The following is a 24627-nucleotide window of genomic DNA, read 5'->3' on the forward strand; positions in this document are numbered from 1 at the left end:
TCATTGATTCAGTTCTTATTCAATCTAGCTTTCAATAACAGTTTCTTTTATTGTTTTATTGCTGTTTTCTCAACTTGAGTTTTTTGTAAAAATAAAAACAGACATGCCATACCAGCTTTTTTCTTCATCCTTATACCTAGTAATAACCTCATGAAATTCTTTATGCAAATGTAGTTTATTTTTCTGCAGCTAGATCTAGAGATAATCAAACAGGCTTCAGTATATCCTGAAAAGCTATCAGAAGATGGATATTTTACTTCTATAATACTTATCAGTGGTTGGAAATATAGTATTAGATGACATACATCTTGATCTTTCTTTACCTAGAATGATTCTATGTGATTTGAGATATATCAGCCTCAACCAATCCTGCTAATACCTCAGAAGATCAAACATAAAAATAGAAAGCTTATAATTCATAAGGAGAAATGAGTGATTAGAGGAACATTTTCGAGAATTACTGGACCGATGAATGTCTCGGAGCTCCCAAATATCTAACTAACAAAATCAGATTTACTCTAAACTATAAACATGGTGATCAGCTTAGCAAGGAAGAAATTTAAAAAAAACCCAAAAACCCAGAGCTGTAGATTCAGCAACATATTAACTAGAACTACTCAATATAAACCAATACTGAAATAGTGGAAACGTTTTATCAATTCTTTCCAAAAATGAAAGTTGTATTAAAAGAGACAATACTGCATAAATCAAAATGGCTTGAAATGTTTTAGTTTCCATGATGGTATGGCTTGGGTATTTTTGCAAATTCTGATACTTGCAGTGAGCTAACCATCTCAAAGCTAATCAACCACAATTGATGATGGTTTTTTTATTTAGTTAAAAAAAAAGAAATTCAAATGCACATGGCTCTGTGGTAAAGAAGTTCACTTTGCAACCACATGTTTTCAGGTTCAGTCCCATTGGGCATCTCCTACTATAGTCCTGGGCCAACCGAAGCCTTGAGAGTGGATTTTGTAGATGGAAATTGTGTGGAAGCCCATCATATATGTATATGTATGTCTTTGTACCTCTGTACACTCCCACTGATTGACAACCAGTGTTGGTTTATTTATGTCTCTGTAACTTAGAGGTTCAACAAAGGAGATAGCTAGAAGATGTACCAGACCTAAAAAGTAAGTACTGAAGTTGATTTGTTTCACTAAAACTCTTCAAAATGGTGCCCCAACATGGCTGCAGTCCAATGATGACTAAAACAGAGGAAAAGACAAAAGATTTAAAGCTGAGATGGCTGAACATCTTAGATAATGGTTGATCTTCGTGAAAAAGTACCAAGGCATTTAAATCTCTACCTTAATTTTATCTACTACAGATCCACATATCAGATCAGCTCTCATATTCGTGCAATTATGAATTTAGAATTTTCAATGAATGGACAGACCCCTGGAATAATTAACTGGAGAATACTAAATTTATAGAGTATGTATTCTTTTATTATTAACTGTAAATTCTGCTGATTAATAATAAACAAATATATAAACTCATGTTTTGAGTTCTACTTTTTCTGATTGTATCACCAAACCTAGAATGATATGTAAATATTTTAAAACCATATCATGATATGTATGACAAAATAAAAGTTGACTTACATTCAGCAAAATGTTACTTTCAATACACAAATGAAAATATAAGCAAACCTGTTAAACTATAAAATAAAACACACACACACCTGGCCTGATTAGAAGAAAGAACATGGAAAGACTTAATATAGGTGACAAGAAAGACACACTGATAACCTGATAATATAATTCGGTGGGTGTGAGCTAACGACATTATAATGGAAGCAATCCAGAACAAGATCTTTCGAACTCGGTAAATATTTATTTTAACCTCAATTCCAACTAGACTAATTGCATTGTTAATAACTCACCTTTCATAATTCTCATCACATTAACTGAATGATTTTAAATATCATTTCATAACTTTACACCAATTTGTGTTTAGTTCATTAAGAGAGGAAACACATTTTCTTACATATTGGAGATAAGAACAAAATTGCTTCTATCAGGTTTATTTATGTATGAATATCATCATCATTTAACATCCATGTTCCCTTCTGGTATGGGTTGGATGGTTTTGATAGGATCTGATGGGTCCAAGGTGCATTGTGTTCCAGTCTCTACTTTAGTATGATTTCTACAGCTGGATGACCTTTCTAATGCCAACCACTATACAGTGTGTACTGGCTCCTGTGCTGGTGGCATGTAAAATACACCATTTTGAGCGTGGCCGTTGCCAGTACCGCCTGACTGGCCATCATGCTGGTGGCACATAAAAGCACCCACTACACTCTCGGAATGGTTGGCGTAAGGAAGGGCATCCAGCTGTAAAAACCTGCCAAATCAGATTGGAGCCTGGTGTAGCCATTTGGTTCACCAGTCCTCAGTCAAATTGTCCAACCCATGCTAGCATGGAAAGCAGACGTTAAACGATGATGATGATGATGATGATGATGACGATGATGAAAGGCAGTGTATTTCAACAGAAATATGGTAACAAAAGGGTTAAACAAAAGTTTAAATACATTGGATAATGTGGTTAAATACATTGGATATATTGTGGCAACAAAGTCACACTCAGAATGCATTTTAATTATAGGTCTGTTTGATCACAGTTAATCTGGAGCTAAATGACAATATTTGAAATAAATAACACAGAGAGGTTACATTTTTAAGTGTTAGAGTTGTCATCATTCAGAGATTTATTTTTATCAAAACGTAATATTTAGAATACAGAGTTGTCATTTAGAAGTTATACGTGCCACTTATCTTTAATTTATTATCCTAAGAGACAATTCTACAAAATAGTTTTAATGTTTTGATAAAAATGAGAGAACTAATGTCTCAGTTCTGAGCATTGTGTTTTTGATAGCAAAGGGTGAGAAGAAAAGAGGAAGAGTAGGCTATATTTATAAATATCACACACATTTGTATTGATAGCAACTGTTAAGTTGCTTTTCAACAACTAAATCCAATGCATCCACGCATATTTCTTTATGCAACACAACATTTCATAAAAGAAACATCTCTTCCTTACTACTAGTGAATATTTCAATGTATCTGATTTCTTTGCTGTCTGTGAGATATTTATTTTCCACGCTTTACCCACCAGATACTGCAAATTTTGATTCATAAAAAAAAAAATAAATAAAAAAGATATTCACAAAGATATTTAGTAACCTATGAAATTTTGAATATTTTATTTGTAAATCTACCTTTTGCTAAAATATGCATTGATATAGTGAATTTAAAATATTTTATTTATTATATTATGGAGATAAAAATGATGGTATTTATGACATTACAGTTTTCTCTATACTAGTTCTGATGATAATGAGAACTTGACAGTGAAATTAATTTTCTATTTACATTAGTTTAAATTAACAAATGAGGGCAAACAAGAAACATAGACTTGAAGAAAGTATCAAATGATTTCAAGTTCTTGGAAAGAATGATTCTCCAGTGAAGGGCATGTTTGGATTTTACATATGATTATCAGTTGTTCTTTCAGAAGTGAAAATATAAGTCATTGTAATGTAGTCTCAGCTAGGTGAAGAATAGAGGATGCCTATAAAAGATTATGAAACACGATTTGGATTGAGAACATATGAGGAATATTATAGTGTGAACAGCATTCGGTTTCATTAAGATACATTTTGGTGCACTTGCAAGAGATTTAACAAACCACTATTTAAGTGGGATGTGCAGTCCTTGTTGCAGTAGGCATTAGATGTATATATACAGAAAGCTGGAAGAATCAGATTTTTATACAACTATCTCAGTAATTTTTACATTCTTTGGTTGGTGTAATCCATAGCATTTTCAGAGAATTTAGTCAGTGTGTCTTTATTTTAAAAAAATTATTTTTCAAGCAAATTTTTAAAAAGAATCTCTTCATTACAGAAAAATAGCAAAATGATCTATGGAAAAATAAAAAAAATAAAGAAAAAATAAAGAAAAATGATTTCTTCTGTAAAGTGAATACAAACCTAATACTGAAATTATTTTATTGATCTTAGCAAGGGCTGAAAAATTTCTTATCAAAATGCCATAGGAAATCTTCATTTTTAAAAAATATTAAAGTCAAGTGGTATTTTAAATGAGCTGTTAAAAAGTTTTACTTGTTCATATGTTATGAGGAAAAACAGATAGCTTACAAGATATTATCATAATAACTAAAATTTTTGGAATCCATTTTATAAGGTGAGCCTTACAGAAAATTGATTTTCTATTTCAGGAATACAATGGTAACCACAATTTAGATTACAGATGGAAATAAAAGAAAAGGAAAACTGTTTTCAATTGAATTCCATTTTGGTCAGTCTACAAAATTTCTTTACATGTAGAGAATGAAAAATTCAGGTCAGATAAAAAGCAGCTGGTTTATATTGAGGTATTGAAATATGTTTCTAGCATATTAAGTAATATAATTATAAATTTTATATTTAAAAAAGTAAAAAAAAAAACAAACAAACACAAATTCCTTTTGTAAGTATTATTGTATACAATCTCTATTTTTTAACTCTTTATGGGATCAAATATATTCATACCTCAAACACTCCTGTTCTAAATTCATTTTGCTCCATTATCAACATAGATACACAAATAAGAAACATGAACAAAAGTGACCTAATATAGAAAGAAAAATACACAAGCAAAAACAACAAAAACAGATCTAAATTTTCTTATGAATAAAATATGCAACTCTAAATGATAATAGTTTTAGTTCATTTACCCCTAGATTAAAAAAAAAATTGTATTGCCTTAAAACTTGATTTAAAAAAGAAACTAAATTTTTGTTACAATCAAATTATTTATAATTAGAATGCAAAACAAGTGAAATGTTTATAACAAAAATTTAATAATGAAAGCTTCTCATAAGATTATCTTGAATACATTGCAATCCTTTTAATCGTACTAGCTAAAAATAATTTCTTTGACAATCTTATTTTTATAATCTTTGAGAAATTTTACAATTTGTTAGACAGAATAGGCAACAATGTCATTATATTGACATATTTTTACCAATCAGGCTTCAAATCCTGCTAGATCATCTTTGCCTTTCATTGTTTTGGAGTTGATAGAATAAAGTATCAGTTAAGTATCAGAGCTGTTGGTACTGGCTATTCCACTTCCCGCAAAATGCTGACCTTGTGCTTAAATTAGAAACCATTGTAAGTCAGGATTAAGAAAGCTGTCTTATATAAAGATGATTTTGTAAAATATCTTTCTAGCAATATCACAAAGGATGATATGGACTAAGATGGAACACTTTGGTTAAAATCTGCTTGGGCTGTGTATGCCAGGGAGACACACACACACACACACACACACACACATATATATAGGATGGGCTCCTACATGAACTGAACTCAAAGCTATTTGATTACAAAGTGGGCTTCTTAACTACACAGCCATGCCTGCACTTATATAAAATGTTTTCCTTTGAACAATTAAAAAAAATTGTTTTCTTTCAGCAATGTTTTACTGTTCAGATACCAGCCCTTCTGCTAATTCCAGGATATTTCAAGGACCGTATATTGATGTGTCTGGTTATATTCTGCTGCTTATAAAGAAATTATTTAATTAGAAAGTGATGACCTTTCATTAGGAACTTATGCCACTAATTGTGATTAGGAAGTTGTGTCTCTAGAGGTTAATTCTGTGAAATTTTTTTTATCTCATGAACACAGAGCTTCTTTTTCTGATAGATACAGTTTTTCTGCTGATTTTATTTTTACTAGAGAGAGAGATTGTGATATATATATATATATTAGTTAATGAAATGTCTAATTCTTAGAAGATTACAAATGTTTATGTCCATTAGTGGGAGCCATAAAACCTAAGATAGATAGAGATGTTGCACAATCTAATTATACAAATATAGTTGTGTGCAAACTTTTGAAAACATAGTTAGCACACAACTCTTTAAAAAAGTCGAAGTGGAAGGACATAATCAAGATGAAGGAATAAAAATTGAAATAAATAAAAATAAACAAAAATATATAACATCTTTGCTTTAATTAAAACAAAATTGAAAGAAAAAACTATATGATCATAATTTTAAATTAGAAAATGTCATATGCTTTCTATTTTTTCCTCTTTTTGACCAGAATGTATTTGGGCCTAGTGATTTTTAAGTCACCTCATGAAAACCCCTTAAAACCAACACAGACAAAACTTTATAAAAAGTCCAGATTTCTGTCTCGTTTTCTCTTAAGGATTGGAAAAATATATATAATTTTAAACATACTTTTAGTTATTTATAAAAATGAAAACATTATTGAACAAGTGTGACACAGTATAGGATCACAATATTTAGCTTAAAAACAAACTGAATAACAAAACAGCTGCTAATCATTTACAAAACACAAACAAATAGACATTGCAATGTAAAAACTGATCACACACTTGAGATGACAAAGTCAAAACATTCTTCCAGATGCTAAACTATTACCAGAAAAGAAGAAAAATGAAATAAAAAAGTAAAAAAAAAAAGAAAACCTCTGGCCACTTCTTAACCAGAATTACATATAAAGCCACTCTGATCATCAGTCGTCATTGACAAATAACCTCTTCTTCCATTGCTTTCAGGCAAATTTCTCATGTTATTCATGATATTCCAGAGTCTGAACATTTTGATAATTAACCAGAAGTATCTAAAAAAAAAATTTTTGCAGTCCCAAAGAAAAAACAAAACAGAACAAAACTAGTGTTTTTATAAAGTTTTGTGTATATTGGCTGGGTTTATAGAGTTTCCATGAGAGAATGTTAAAAGTTAGGAGACCAAGTAGATTTTGGTAAAAAAATCAAAAAAAATCAAAATTAAAATTATGGTCATGTAATGTTTTTTTTTAATTAATATAAGGTTTCTATTTTAGGCTTTTATAGCTCTCATTAATGTAAGTAAACATTTGTAAGAATTGAACATTCCACTTATGTATAGATCATCATCATTATTTAATGCCCACTTGTCCATGCTTGTATAGTTCAGATGGAATTTGTTGAGGCTACTTTTCTATGGCTGGATTCACTTCCTGTTGCCAAGCCAGATAACATTTCCCCATGGTCAGAGATATTTTCCATGAAAGAATGGGAATGAACAATCTCATTTGTATGACGATGATGCTAATTCACAACCATCACATGATATCCAGACAAGGGTGCACACACACACACACACTCATATCTATAGACAGACATACACACACACACATTTACAGACAGACACACACATATATACATAGACAGGCACACACATACACACATTTATAGACAGACACACACACATCTATAGACAGACATACACACACACATACACATTTATAAACAGACACACACACACATATCTATAGACAGATACACACACACATATCTATATACAGATACACACACACACATCTATAGACAGATACACACACACACATATCTATAGATAGATATACACACACACACACATGTATCTATACACACACACCACAAGCTTCTTCCAGTTTCTCTCTACCAAAACTACTCACAAGGCTTTGGTCAGCCTGGGGTTATAGTGGAAAACACTTGCCCAAGATATCACGCAAGGAGATTGAACCAGGGACCACATGGTTGAGAAGTAAGCTCTTCAACTACAGGCACGCACACATATTAGTTTAGTCTCTCTCTCAATCAAATATTAAAAATGGTGCCTATTAGAAAGAAACCTTATGTTCAAGAGTTAAAGAAAGACTCACAAATTTAGTCTCTAGTGACACAAGTTTGCTGTCCGCAGAACTTATCCACACCATTCTGGAATTTACAATAGGGTTTGTGCATAAAAAAAAAAACTCACCTGTGAAGAGAAAACACAGCATTGCTTAGAGAAAACAATGGAGAGCAGATCAATTGGTCAGGAAGTGAGTCTGGCTAATACATTATCAATTCAGATATGGTTTTTATTAGGAGCCCACACACCTGTCATATAGAACAGCAACTAGTCCAACCATTATACATACATATAAGCCTACTGGTACACAAATGTGTGTGTGTGTGTGTGTGTGTGTAAGTAACTCAGCAACAAATATGCAGAACACTAGGGTTCTTTATCTCAGTGATATTTACCTTTGAGTTTATTTGTAATGCTCGTGTTATATAGTATAATATTTATGACATACATTATTTCTGTATACCATTTGCTTGATGTTGTAATTGAAGCCTTATTTCATATTTACTTTATAATAGTTGGTATGGATAGTCACAGTTAGATTGATTTATTGACAAGTAAATGACATAAATTAAACAATGTTATCTTAGAGTTTTCTTTATTATGGAAAGAATCCATAATTCTCTGCAATTTCTATAATGATGTTACATTTTCTCAAAATACTAATTTATGCCATCCTTTTATAAACCTATTGAAACAGCAGCTTAACCCTTATAACTATCCCTTTCATTTTTGACTCCCACAAAGAAAGATCAAATAGATATGAGTTTATCAATATTAACAGAGTAAATAGAGCTCGAAAAATATGGAGAAAATAGAGAAATTATGCATAACAAATATTTAGTAATTAAAAATTGCTTTTTTTCTCCGTGTCTCTATTGAAGCTCATGATTTGTGACAACATTGGAGAGGTGGAAAGGATTAGAGTTTAGAATTAACAACATGGCACCAGTTTCTGCCAGGTAGATATTTAAGCAAAGTAAAAATAGAAGGAGGGAAAATCTATACAGAGAACATATTTCAACTTAAGAGAATGAAATGAGGGAAAATTATTTTGTGTGTGTGTATGTGTGTTCAGACACACACAAACGAAATGTGTACATCTGTAATTTATCAGTTCCTTGTAAATGATTAGAGTGGCAGGAGTTAGAATTTGCTATGGCTCTTAAAAGTTTGTAGAATCTGACTTAACTATCTTGCTATCAGAGAAGTTATCACGATTAAAAGGAAGGCAATTTAAATTCTTTGCAGATTTATATATATGTTTAGTATATAAATGAAGCTTCAGTATCTAACTTAAAATAGGCTTTTAGCATAAAATGAAACAAAACTTAGTAATATAAGACAAGACAAGTTCATCTTAGTTGTTATGAGTGCTTGTTTATAAGTTGAATATCGACTGCAATGAAAAAAATGATAACACTACTATTTTGTTTTAACTGAATTAAGAGGTGTCAGGTAAACATTTACTCGTTATTCCATTTACTCACACACAGACCACAAAAGGATAGAAGTTTTTCTTATATAGAAATCAAGTTGTTAATTTTAATGAGAAAACATGTTCAAGACATTTTACACAAACCTGTAGGATTATTCTTTGTTTCTGGTACAAGGCCAGCAAGTTTGAAAGAGGGGGTAAGTTGATTATATTGACCCCAGTGCTCAACTGGTACTTATTTTAATGACTCTGAAAGGGTGAAAGGCAAAGCTGACCTCAGTGAGATTTGAACTTAGAATGTAAAGACATTTTACTTGGCAGGCTAACGATTCTGCCAGCTTGCTACCTTATAACAATTACAACAGGAACCTGTGGAAGGGGTAACCCCAGGAAGATGTGGGACAAAGTGGTGAGAAAGGATCTTCAGACACTGGGCCTCACTGAGGAAATGGCAGGGGACTGGGAACTGTGGTGATTTGCTGTACTTGAGAAGATGTGTCAAGCTAAGTAAAATCGCAGTCATCCGTACACACAGGCATGTTCTTTGTGAGTGCTGGTGCCACATAAAAAGTACCCAACATACTCTGTAAAGTGGTTGGCATTAAGAAGGGCATCCAGCCATAAAAACCATGCCAAAACAATCAATTGAAGTATAGACAGCTCCTCAGCTGGCCAGTTCCTGTCAAACCATCCAACCCATGCCAGCATAGAAAGCAGATGTTAAACAATAATGATAATGATAAAATATTATGAGGAAAACTAATCAGTTGCTTTGGTATAAAAACTATCAATGATTTCTATTATTCATCTATGTTGAGAACATAGATGAGTAATGAATTTGCAATCAGTTTGTGACACTGGCTTCAAAACTTAAAAAGGTCTATGAGAGAGATAGAGAGAGACAGGTTTTCAGTGATGGAGAAGTTAGAGAGTGATGAAGAGAATAGATAAGGAAGGAAAGAGAAAATACGAAAAAATGTGGAAGGTTAAGAAATTATGTGTCGGAAAAATATAAATACAGAAATGTATAATTTTCAACAGACTGCACCACACAGAAGCATGAATATAGATTTAAATACATGTCAACAGAGACCCACAAGCATCTGTTTACAGAAAACGTACATAGATAGATAGGTTTTTACATATATTAAAATGAAAGTATCCTATAATCTTTTAATGAATGGCACCAACAAAATATTACCAGTGAAACCTTAGGAGGACTATCTATACTTGGGTTGTTTTGTTTGATCATACAAACTTGACCCTTTCTTTCTTTTCATCCCTAAGAAGTAGTATCACACTCTTTCCTTCTTTTATCTCCTCCTCTTCACCAGAAAAAGTGGGAGAAACTCTAAGAAAGTGATAGAAAAAATAGTGCGAGAGAATAAAGAAGAGAAAGTGAGGATGGGGTAAGGTAGATGAGTGTGAGAGAGGGGGTAAGACAAAAAGGAAGAAATAACAGTTTATGTTACATTTCCAAATACCACACACACATTTATAGATGTGAGTGCACATGTATCTAAGTACACATAGACATAAGCACACAGATATGTATGCACATATAAGATCACTGAAGTTCCATTAATGCAACTAAGTTATTTGAATATTCAATTAAAGTGTGAGAAAAGTACCTTTGATTCCATTTAACTTCCTCTGCTGATAGAATGAGTGTTAATCTAGTTTTTCAAAGTCTCAGTCCCTTAATAAACTTAATATTCAGTTATGAGTATATAGAAACAGTCAACTTCATAAGGAAAATGTAATATTCTAATTCATCCAAACTGTTATATTACAGTAGTAATTTAGTATGTTATTCTACTTACTGTTTATATTCTAAGAAAGCTAAGTTTTTTATGAATCAATGAAACTGTATGCACATGTAACCCTTTGTAAGTGGTTTGTAAACATGAACAGTTAATCCTTCTGTTACCATATTGAAATATGGCTGAAATATACTGCCTTTATTTCATTTTAATTTTGAAAATAATGAAAAAGTTATTAAAAAATAAAACTGTCATTATTAAGCAAGTGTTTGGAATACAAATTTGCATGAGAATTTGATGGAAGGTTTTCATTTAGATCACATTAAAACAAGAAATTTGTATCATAGAACAAAGGGCAATTTCAGGGAGGTTGGTATCAGAAGGGTTAACAGAAAAAATTTCTTTATTCAGTATATATGAATGTTTGAATTTATCATGCATTGCTATTTTTTTAAAACCTCTTTAGTTATATTACAAAGTAAAACTTTCCTAATAATTTATTATCTTTTATCTTCTATTTGTTTGCAGGTATGCTGGGGCACAGCCTTGAAGAATTTTAGTCAAATGAATCAGCCTCTTTGTAAAGCGTGGTACTTAAACTATTGGTCTCTTTTGCCAAACTGCTAAGTTACAGGGATGTAAACATGCCAACACCAGTTGTAAAGTGATGGAGGGGGACAAACACACACACACAGATACTTATAGAATACAAAATGGCTTCTGCACATTTCAGCTCCTTACTCAAAAAGTATCAATATTAACATGAGTCCAGAATGCTGCTACTTTATAATGAACAGTATATTTTCCTTTTCATATTAAATATTGTAATAGCATATGCAGTCTAAAATAATAACTCTGTCTTATTGGAAAACATTCTTTCACAGATGTGGTGTGCAAGAGAGACAACTGCGCTGGCATGGTCATGTGTTGCAAATGAATGAGGACAGCTGTGTGAAAAAGTGTCAAACCCTAGCAGTTGAGGGAACCTGTGTAAGAGGTAGACCCAGGAAGACCTGGGATGAGGTGGTGAAGCACGACCTTTGAGCATTAGGCCTTACCGAGGTAATGACTAATGACCGAGACCTTTGGAGATATGCTATGCTTGAGAAAATCCGACAAGCCAAGTGAGACCATAAACCGTGGCTTATACCAGTGGGTGTAACCAGCCCACTCATGAGTACCCCTCATTCATTGGACAATAAATTTTGCTTGTGAAGACCTGTTGAAGTAAGTGAAATCAAATTGGGTCAATGGGTTCCTCACAAACTTTCCAAGTCTAATGCTCAGCAACATACAGCAAGGATGACATTCCAAAGGCTGGAGCAGTTTGAATGGGAAATGATGCCCCATCCACCATATTTGCCGGATATTGCTCCATTTGATTATCATTTATTCTGCAGTCTTCAAAATCATTTGGACGGAAAAAATATGAATTCTGTAGATGAGGTCAGAATAGTACAGGAGGAGTATTTTCTATCACGGACAAGTGAATTTAAGAAGAGGGGCCTTGCAAGTCTACTAGATAGATAGAAGAGCATTGTAGAAAATGAAGTAGAGTTTATCTTAGTTTTGAAAAATAAATGAATTATAAAAAATCCACATTATTTATGGGATGACCCAATATTATAATTAACTCTGATTATTTCACATGCATTGATGAGTAACACTTAAAACCATCTTCAATTCTGGTATCTAAATTGAACAAAATAGTTTGTGATATTTTTAATAAAGCAAGATTATATAACCTATAATGAACAGGATGCCATTTAGAAGGCAGCTTTCACAGTATCTCTAATGTCTGTAACAGCTTCCAGAGCTTCTGCAAACCTGTGACCTGCTATTTCAATTCATTAGGCCATTCCCTTGATGACTTGGCTTGGTTCCATGCTAAAGATCATCACATACCCACAAACACGAGAAGAGGCAGGTTATCTTTATGACGGCCCAGCTTCAACAGGCATAAACAAATGGCTTTCTGTTTTCTAACATACTCCCCTTCCCTAATTTCAAGCCTCTTCCATTTACCTTTTTGTATTAGAAGTCTGCATGTTGCATATTGACAAACTTTCCCATCCCTTACATCTATGCATCTCCCTTCCTCCCCTATCAACTCCCTCTATTTCCTTTTTGCTTGAATATGTTTGTAGATGTGGGTATATCTGTTTATAAATATGTTCATATATTACATCACATCTATTGCAACCTTTAGTGCCTCCCTGTTTGTGATTGTTTTTAGTTCTCTGTTTAAATCATTATCCCCACTTTGTTTCATTACTCTGGTCACTGGCCTCCAATTTCCATCTTATCTTCCTTCATCCCTCATTTTTCTTCATCATTTGTTTCCTCCCTCACACATTCTTCAAATTCTCCGTGTGGTGATAAAACTATTTTCTTTCTTTCCAATGAAGGGCTTTGATCAAAACTACAGCATTCTCATCTCCCTATAGCATACAAACTTTAATCTTTATAATGATCAAAAAGAGATGTAATACATAAATGGCAGTAGCAATTATTTTATACAATTACGTTTTTCAAAGGAAAAATAATTTCACTTACAATTTTGGCATATTGAAACAATATGATAGAAAGGGACACGTTCTTATTTGGTTTACCCAGATATTTTAAATATAAAAAGTGTTTAAATAGATATACAAAACCACTTTTGTATGGGGAAAGTATATTAACCCTTGAGCATTAAACCACCCATGTCCAGCCCAAATATTCTGTCTGTTTTTTGTTCAAACTGATCAGATTCAGCCTCTCACAACTACCCAACACTGTTGTTCTGAAAATAAACAATCATATCATTGAAATCTCAAAACTATGAGACAAATGTGAATAAATAAGCATTACATTTGACAGTAATCTGACTGCTAAAGGGTTAAATTGACTCAACATTAATATACTTCATGTACTTATTTTATCAAACCTTGAGGAGGAAAGTAAGAAGGTAACCCCAGCAGGATTTGAACACAGATGTAGTTTGAACTTACATTTTGCACCAACTACCAAGTATAAAAAGATGTTTTCTTTAGCAAATTATCACCATTATCAGTGCTTTTAAAATTGTTTTTATAAGCTGTTATGAATCAAACAAGCATAGATTTTAAATATTGTTAAACTATTGGTTGGAATTTGGCTAAGTTGATTGAAGTAAAAGAACTTTGATTAGTTGTAAAAGAACGAAGTAATGATATATATTGATTTATCTGATGATGAAGGAAGATTAAAGAAGGCTGCATGATAAAATTCAGTGTATTAGCAATGAATGTAAATAATGCACTCAGAGCAAAAAGAAGTTTTTTGATCAGTCAAAACATAGCAGTTTATTTCATCTTACAGCTGTCACTTGCAGAGATAATCTTATGAAGAGGAAAAACATGTAAATTAAGAAGCTGAACATTATAGACATGAATAATAAGTTCATTTAAATAGAAATCAGTTTTCTTAGGTCAATATCATCAGAAATTTATTGAGTACTATTTAATGTCTTTAGTACTTTAAGGTCACTATTAGCAGCTTTTTTTTTGTTTTTTGAATAATATAATTAAAAGAAAAATTCTCACTGCACGAATGGCTATGTGATTAACAGTTTTCTTTGCAATCATTCGGTCTTATATTTCATTCCTCTGCATGGCACTTCATGCAGATATTGTTTACCACTGCCATGTTATGAATGGAAAGTGTACAGAAGCCCTTTATATGTGTGTGTATGTCCTAGTGTGATTCAATGTAGTTAACTTTGGGTATTAGTCTAACAAGAGTGTAACTCTCTAAGAGCCATTACACAGAAAAAGGGCATGACTCCCTAAATGGACATGGTTTAAATGAATTCAGCCAGTTGATAAATGGAGACTGATAAAACATGTATTAGATAATAACTGAGGTTGGCATAATTGACTAAAATCTCTTTGAAGATGGCATCCCAGCAGGAGTGCAACCTAATGACTGAAATTAATAAAATAGTACTAAAAAAATGATATATAATATACTAACAGAAGCAAAATGTCATCAGACTGTTAGTCTATGAACTGAGTGAAATTAAGTTAAAATCCATCCAGTTTCAAAGATATTACCTTTTGATATTAAAGATTATATTCAGAATCACCATTAATTAAAAGTAGTGTGCTAATAAATGCTTATTATACCCTCATTTATTAATACTTTAGAAAGTAAATTCAATTTATATTTTAATGGAGGCTCAGAATGAGAAATGTGAGTGTTTACAGAATTACTATGTCACATTAATTATATCAATGATGGAAATTGTAGGAGGTGGAGTACAAAAGTATGATATACATCAACTTCTCAATTTCCATGTTTTTCTTTCATTTTCAACGCCAACAAATTATCATTAGATCTTTTTTATCAAGTTCCCAACAATCATAATAAAATAGAATATAAATTAATTTATAATATACTACATAGTATCAATGGATCATTAGAAGCTATGAGAATGCAAGTGACTACCGAGGAGCTTTGTGAAAAATGAAGGTAAAAAATAAAACAGACAAAATCTGGAGTTAACCATTAACTTGTTTTAATTCTTCAGTTAGCCCAAGTTATTAATGTTATTGTTCTCTAATTTGACAAACAAAGTTATAGTTTTCCAGCAAGCTGACTACAAAGCATGTTGTAAGTTCACTTAAGATACATTTTTTAAAAAAAGTTACTTGATATGGCTTTGCAAACTCATGCCAACAATTCAGCCAGTCAGATCTTTTTATTTTTATAAGTGCGAGGAAATATTGTATATTTATTTTTAAGTCTGGTACTTGTTTTATCAGTCTCTTTTGCAAAACTGCCAAGTTATGGGGGAACAAAGCTCCTAGTTTCCATCCACCAAATTCGCTGACAAGGCACTGGTCAATCTGGGGCTATAGTAAACACTTGCCCAAGGTGCTGTGCAGTGGGACTGAGTCCCAAACCATGTGGCTGTAAAGCAAATTTCTTATGTTCTTTATTTATTTATATAACTGATTTTCTGTCAATAAATTAAAAATATAATCTTTATTTACTTTCTTAATATAAAACTAGTCAGTTTTAATATCCATTAATTAATTGCTATCTGTACAGATAATTTTACAATTGAATTTCAAAAGTTATCATTGCTATAAAACAGACATAAACAACTGACACTTCAGTATATATATTTAGATTTAAAAACAGTAAAATTATTCAAAGAATGAAAATATTCTACAATAAAAGTATTTAATAATTAATTTGATATGCTAATGTTCAATATCATCAACATTTAAAAAAAACGCCACTGATATTTTATTGGCAAATTCAGTTGTTTTTTTATACAGAACCAGTGGTAAAAATTTTAAGTAGTTCAGCAAACTGGTTAAAATCTTGCCATTGAGTACAGATACTTGTAGGACATTGTGATTATAGGTTGTGAAGTGGTGAACACGCATGTGATAATTTGAGAGAAACCTTTGGCTTGGAATATCATCAAAAGTATATGTTATGAATATTTAGATTCATATCTTATTTCCTTTGGTGTCTGGACTACAGCCATGCTGGGGTACCACCTTGAAGGGTTTAGTGAAACAGAACACCAGGACTTATTTTTAAGCCTGGCAATTAATTTGCTGCTCTCTTTTAGCTGAACTACTAAGTTACAGGGATGTAAACAAATCAACAAAAATTGTCAAGTGGTGGTGGGCGACAAACACAAACATATCTATCTAACATGGGTCAAATCCACTCACAAAGCTTTGGTCAGAGTAGAAGGCACTTGCCCAAGGTACCGCACAGTGGGACTGAATGCAAGACCATATGGTTGGTAACGCAAGCTTCTTACCACACAGCCATGCCTAAATGATGCAAGGAATACATATATTATAGTATTCTTGGAGAGGAATGTGCATAGTTAAGGTTAAACTAAGAGATCAAAGGGTTGTCAAAAAAAATCACTTGCTCATCTCTGATAGACCCTTTTGTGATCTGAGTACAGCTCACTGTACACCAAATTCTGAAAAATCATTTCCATCACTATATTAGACCATTATCAATACCTGGATAATCCAACTGTTTGGTTTTTCATGTTCCTGTATACTCAAAATGATGTAACATGTCATCATATCACCTGTTGAATCAAATAATTTTTTAAGAAGTTCAAATTTTATTGTTTTAAGTGGAAAATATCAGTTTACAATTTGCTTGGATAATAAGATAGCATTACATTTTTGATGTGATTTCCCTTAGTCAGTCATTCATGAAGATTTTGAATGACATCCAAGCAATAAATTCAGAAAGGAAATCAGAAAAAATCTACAGCAGGTCTGTGAAAAGCATAAATTAAGGAAAGAGAAGAAACAAGTCAATTGTTGTATTACTAAAGATTGCAGTGATGTGAAAAAGCCTGTAATTTATGACAAGCTTTCTTTTTATGGAGAACATAATTTGATACTAGATATCAATAAATCTTTCAACAGTTAAATAAGAAAAGAAAAACATTATCTGAATCTATGTATTTCTGTTTATCATTGGGCTTTTATTGATAGAAAGGAAAGAAGAAAAATAACCTATTTCATTAGATGTGAAAATAGGAAAGGTGTGTTCTTTAGGTTTAGCTATTAACAAGTGACTTAAGCATAAAAGGGCAATAAGATTTTAGGATCAGTATCAATAGTAGCAGGTTATATCATGGAAAATATACATTCTTTTGGAAAGCCATCAATGATGAAAGAGGTTAGCTTAAAAAGGATTTATACTGGTTTATGAAGTGATAAGATAGTCTTAAATAAAAATGGTGATATGAATGGCAAACAAGAATGAAAATACAGGCAGCTTGAAAAGTATAAAATTAAGAAACATTTATGTACAAAAGGTACTGTTAAATAAATTTTCTTATTCAATGTAACCATCTTAAAGATATAATATAAAAACAACAACAGCAAAAAGATATTACAGGATTTTCAACCATATGTAAAAGTCAATAACAGTTAAAGAGTTTTATTGAGACTAGATCAGAGACTCTGACATAAATGTTTGAATTTATTTTTCTTTAACTCATCCTACAGTTTGAAAAACTAGAATACAGATTTCACAAGTAAAGGTAACTGATTTAATTGATACAATCTAAAACTGTATCAAACATATAGGCATAATGGGATCTTACCTATAACATTTATGACAATCTTTGTCATAAACAAAGATAGTACTATTTCAACAATTTAACATGGAAAACTGACACCAAATAGAAATAAATCATTATTTTATTTAACTATGTTATCTTCAGCAAGGTTATATGAATTTAGATAAGAATAAATTTATTTGTTCTGTATTATTCTTGTTTAAAGAATAGATTATTTAGATTTAAAACAAAATTTAAGTTGATGATGAGATATATCAGCAATAAATAAACTTAAGGTAAGGTGCAAAGAAGACAGTGAAATATTTCACTGTACTTCAGTGTTTGGCATGGAATACTGAATAAATCTAGAGGCAGTGATTATTTTTACTATTATTTTGAGTTCCAAATTAATGCAACTACATTAAGTATTATGATTTCTTTCCCAGTCATACAGATCTAATTTTTGTATGTACATAAACGTCTATAGAAATAGTGAGTGGTATAAAGAGAAAGTAATTGTACATAAATCACATTCCTTAATTACTGTTAAATTAAGGAAATAAATTCCAGATTTATATCATTCATTATCTTTAATATGAGCCAATGATATCTGGAGTTTCTACAGATAGAAATACCGTTTATAAATTTAAAATTTATAATAACAATTTGTTTCTCATTTGAAAAATTAGTTGTCTAAAGAGATATTTTGATTGAACATAAACAAAATGAAAAAGCACTTATATAATCTAACCTGTCAATGAATCAAGTTTGTGATGAAAAGTTATTGGTATGAGTTTAAAAAAAAAAATCTTCAATATTGATTCTTTTGCAGTCGAAAAATGAAATGAGGTTAGATAATGCTATTTCTGTCTCTTAAGATCACTAATTAGAGCAGGGATAGGGGAATTTTTTAGTGGTGTGGGCAAAAATTTCCAAAGAAAAAGGTCTACAGGTGGATCACAAGTTCAGACTCTTGTATCTGTGTAAATCTTGTATATATTTATGTATAATTCAATATACATTAATAAAGACATGTTTAACACATTAAATTAATGCATAACATCTTCATTAATGCCACCACTGAATTTAGGACTTTTATATTACTTATGAGGTTCTCTATATTTTTCAAAATGTAGCTATCCTAATGCTGGAGAAATCATAATGGTTATGCACAGACTGAATTTAATTTTGAAAAATTACATATCTAAATAACATTAGATGTAAATGACATATTTAAACAAATTTATCTTAGTGAGAAGGATGAAACTGCTTTTTTTCTTCTTTTTTTTTTTTTGAAAGTTTAGGAATATCACAGGTCTTTGAAGAAACTGCTATTCTTAGTTCATTACTCAGGTTTTCATTTGTAAGTCTGGTACAAAGACAATTTTTTGCATAATTCAATTTGGAAAAAAATTGCTCACATTGATAAGTTGTTGAAAATTGAGATGTTCAAATCGAATTACCCCCCAAATACTCTGCATGTTGAATGAAAGAAACCTAATATAGATAGATGCATAAAGGCAGGTTTGCCAAGTAAATTTCCTAAAAGTAGCCTCAAATTTTCAACAGAAAAAGAAAAAAATTGAATAAATAGAAAGTTAGTAGGTTAAGATAGTAACCTGAAATGAAAATTTTATATATGAGATTTCCATTTAAATTTACTTAGTCAATAATTTAACATGGTATTCAAGAGAAATCTTAATTTTAAAAATTAGATGTTTTCGCAACTAGATGCTTTTTTGAAAATGCAATTTTAATTTGTCTTTCAAAGAATTCTTTTCACACATATTTCTAGCTAACCGTCTTGCAGCTAAAAGAGTAGTCATTTTCAATGGTTCCTTATAATCAATGATAAATTTATATATTTCCATGTAAGATTTCCTTCAAAGTACTGATCAGTGGAACCAGTTGTCTCTTGACATAACCAGTCAATATTAGAAGGTAATTCTCTAGCAACATGGCAAGATGAGAGAGAGAGAGAGATAGATAGATAGATAGATAGAGATAGATAGATAGATAGATAGATAGATAGATAGAGAGAGAGAGAGAGAGAGAGAGAGAGAGAGATGCATTTTATGAGAACCAAGTTTTGATTATCTAATTTTATTTATATGTAGAGAGAATTATTAATGTCACAAAGTTTTGAAGCTCTATCAGTTGTAATAGCAAAACAGTTTTTAATATTAGTTCTTACATCACATAAGAACTTTTTTCTCGATGCAACACTTCAGCAGTAGTTTTTGGAACAGGAATTAACCCTAAAAACTGTGAAACAATTTAATTTTTTTGTTTATATCTAACATACACATTGACACACCGATGCTTTCCACAAGCAATATCAAAGAGAACGGACTATTACTTATGTCTTCAATTTGTTCTTTCAGTAAAGATAGAGCAATAACATTTTTTTTTTTTTTGTAAGTGCCATATGTTTTGATCTATGCGGTTTGAAATTAGCTGCAATTAGTGATAAAGGAATTCCTTTATTAATAAGTTCTCCTATGTGACTGACAACGAATATTTACATGACAAGCTACAAATGCTGCTAACTGTAGCTCTGTTATTTTGCTACTGGGAAAGAAGAAAATGCTTTGATAGTTTGTCGAGAATTTGAGTTTATTAGAACGCTATTTTTCATATTTAGCTGAAGAAGCATACTTTATTAAATTGGTTTTACATAAAGCTATATTGCAAACATTTTTTTTTCTCCTGCCCAGTTTGAAAATTGTGGATCAGTTAGCCAGAATTTTTGAAACTTCATATTTTGACCATTTACTCATTACATAAGTGGGTATAGTTTTAGAATGATAATTATTTATCAAAAAAAATTAAAATATTTAGCTTTCTCAGAATATGGTGATCTTTGGGTATAGGGTGTGTCTTTCAATTTGTCAAAGTCAAAATAGTAACATATATTTGCATATTTCCCAGACTTCTGCCATGTGACTTTTCTCAATTTGCTTCTTCTATCATAACTACAACAGCCTGCTCCTCAGAGTTAGCTATCTGAATACCATCCCTAGCTAAGACCATCCGACATATATACTTCCCTCTTATCAAGTATTCTGCATCTGTTTTATCAGGTTCCAGCCTACACTAACAACTAGTCTAAATTCTTCCCCTCCAGAACATCAACCCTTTACAAGTCCCTTCCTTCATATGATTTCTTTTCTACAATAGACAAATATCTGTTGAGTATTTTAAGCAGTTTATGCACTTCACTTCAGGTTTACTCCAACTACTAACTGCTTTTCTACATCTAGCACACTTGAAGTTCTAGTCTCTGTCAATCTCTTAGTGAGCCACTGCAATATTTATGTGCCTACTACTTTCATTGAGTACACACTGAAAATTGGAATGGTGAATTTAGAAGTAAAAGGTTTTTCAGATTATTATTACAGCAACATATTTAATATTTGCATATGGCATTGGAACTTAGATTAAAGAAATGGTTTTCAATCAGAAATAGCTATCAAAATGCTTACTTGTTCAACTGCTTGGTTTTTGTAATTGAAATGCAGTTAGAATGCTATGAGTAAGAATATATTGAGACATTAATTCAGGCACAAGGGATGCATGCTAGCATTAACATCAGGTAGGTAGTTTACAATGAAATAGTTATGAGATCCATTCATAGAATCTCCAGAGATCATAATAAAAAAAAACTCCTAATAAAATCCAGTCTCACAGAATTTGTATGCCATAAAACTCCATGTATAATAATAATACACATTTTTTCTCACCTAAATCAAGATAAAGGATGCATTTAATACATAGTACTGGGCTGTAAATATTTTTTTCTCCGTAACATATTTAAAAATGCAGTAATAAAGCATCAATATTCAGTAACAATATTATATTGGTATAGAAAGCTATTTCCAAGAATAACAAAATACAAAATCATTGCATCTTCCCAAACACTATTTATATAAATACAGATATTAATATCATGGTTATCAGTATCATTTAATATCCACTTTTTCATGCTTGTGTGGATCAGATGGAATTTTTTGAGATAGAGGTTTCTACAGCTGAATACCTTTCCTGTTGCCAACCCTTACCTACTTCCATGTAAGGTAATATTTCTTCATGGTCTGATATATTTTTCATGGAAGACTGGAAATGAACATCACTTATACGATGGTCATGCTCATTTACAACCATCACATGGTTGGCCTGAAGCTATAGAAGACATTTGCCCAAGGTGCCACACAGCAGAACTAAATCTTAGACCACATGGCTAGGAAGCAAACTTCTTAACCATACAGTCACACCTGTGCCTATATTAATACACACACACACACACACACGCACACACACACACTAAACTTTTCCGTTAAGCAAAGATCAACAAAAAATGTATTCCACCCAGTGAGAGATAAATTAATAGATGGTTAAATTCAAAGTGAACTAAGAAAATATCTCCAAATACAAAAGGAATGTTAAACATTTTCAGTTATCTATCCTCATTTATGTATCATTATTTACAAATAATCATTTAATTATCATCATTTAATGCCCATTTTCTATGCTGGCATGGTTGGATACATAGATGGATTCTTATAAAAAATACATTTATTTCATATAAATCCATGCCAAAACTGACCTCGCCTGTGCGAGTGCCACATAAAAAGCACTCAGCCCACTTTATAGAGTGGTTGGTGTTAAGAAAGGCATCCAGCCGTAAAAACCATGCCAGAAGCATGGCACTGGCTCCTGCCTGGCCAGCTCCTGTCAAACCATCCAACCATCCAGCATGGAAGGAGGATGTTAAACAATGATGATGATGATGATGATGATGATGATGATGATGATGATGATGAAAATGAAATATTAAAAACCAGTTAATTGGATTATAGCAGATAATCTGCTCTTGTAGTCAGTTGTGCAATACTACTATTATACATGCTATAATGGGTTTTCAAGATAATCTAGGAGCCCAAATCAAAGTGTATATTAAATATAGTAGTATATCAGACATGAATGTTACAATACTTGTCACCAATTCAAAACAAAATAAATTTAAAAAAATTTATGTTAAATCTGGATTAAGCTTAGATTCCTTCTATTTTCAACAGCCAAATTGATGATATAAGTAAAATTTAATTCAGAAAACAGATGGTAACATTGAATGATAAAAGGTTCTTTGATATTCAAGAGTACATCTTTCATCCGTTGTTTCAGGCATTGGACTGCGGTCATTCTGGGGCACTGCCTTGAAGGGTTTTAGTTAATCAAATAAAGAGTGTTCTTATTTATTTATTTTTTGAAGCCTACTCACTTATTCCATTGGTCTCTTCCATCTCACCATTGGGAGATAAACAAACCAACACCAGTTGTCAAGTGATGGTGGTGACAGACAGAAACAAACACACACATGTGCACATACATACATACACACACACACAATGAGCTTCCAGATAGTTTATAATAGAAGATACTTGACCATGATGCTGCACAGTGGGACTGAACCTGAAACCATACCGTTGCAAAGTAAGCTTCTTAACTATACAACCATACCAAATGACAACTACAATGGTTTCATTGTATTTAGTATAGTACAATCATATGCGGTATATTGTATCAATCTCAGAGGTATGATAGTCACAGACATCTCTGGCAGCATTTGGAATTTAAAAAAAGGATGGTACAAAACTAAATACTATCAAAAATCAAGTTGCTCAGTGTTTGCCATCAGAAATTTAATAAATATAATTTTATTCCAAATAAAATATATGAAACAATATTGAATGTTAGTGAAAATAAAAGGTGATGGTGAAGAAATTATAGAGTAAACAATTGAAGTTGAAATTAGTAAAAGGGAAAAAGAATGATTGAGGAAAATTATGCCTGCTGCATGCAAACTTAATGGTAAAGTGGGCACTAGTTTGAGGGATCATATTGTCTGAAATACAACAAAATAATTTTTGACAGATCTATATTAGGCGATTAAATTTGTAATGGATTAAACAAATCTTACTAATCACTGGAACAAGCAATGCTATTTCATTCATTTGATGAAACAAAGATCACAATAATCTGTATGAGCTTTAAACACAAACAGATAGAAGTTAAACAATCAATATACACTTCGTAGGAATATAGAAAGCTTTATAACCTGTGAAATGTTGTAAGGTCAGAAGGAAAATCCTTAAGCTAGATTATAGTTTTGTACAGGAAAATTTGAAGCTGAGCTCCAGTAGATTACTTCGTTCATTGTAATTATGTACTTTTAATAAATTGGATGTGGTTTGAAATGTATTTTATTGAAATTAATTTTATTTAATGGAACCAAATAATATATCACTTTATGTATTGATCTCTTATGCAGACACACAACAAGCTTTGAGTTTATAGAAAAAGGAAAAAGAGATTGTATGACACTGCAATGTCAAAGGCTACAATCTAATCAGAATGACCTGAACTGGGCACTGAAACCAAACTTTACCCTCAGCTTGTAGGTAACTTCCCTTCATTCCTTGGTACACATCACCTGTTTCAAGTGTGGCTTCCTTAAAAAAAAGCATCTGTTACTAAAGGAGAAAATCAATTCAAAATAATCCTAGAACACAAATTATAAATCCTTTATACTTTTAATGTGTGTGTGTGTGTGTGTGCGTGTGTGTATGTAT

The 24627-nt window shown here is 31.6% G+C and overlaps 1 protein-coding gene and 1 long non-coding RNA gene across 6 annotated transcripts in view; one reads left to right on the forward strand and one right to left on the reverse strand.

Moving 5' to 3' along the window:
• The window catches only part of LOC106879192 (trafficking protein particle complex subunit 13), a 271910-nt gene that overhangs the window by 77688 nt on the left and 169595 nt on the right, over positions 1 to 24627 (reverse strand). The gene's annotated exons all lie outside the window — the stretch shown is intronic.
• Positions 1698 to 12438, forward strand: LOC128248545 (uncharacterized). The gene is made up of 3 exons (XR_008264718.1): positions 1698 to 1830; positions 4255 to 4334; positions 11440 to 12438. It is a non-coding gene; the product is annotated as an uncharacterized LOC128248545 (long non-coding RNA).

This window comes from Octopus bimaculoides, chromosome 8 (genome assembly GCF_001194135.2).
Source record: "Octopus bimaculoides isolate UCB-OBI-ISO-001 chromosome 8, ASM119413v2, whole genome shotgun sequence".
NCBI lineage: Eukaryota > Metazoa > Mollusca > Cephalopoda > Octopoda > Octopodidae > Octopus > Octopus bimaculoides.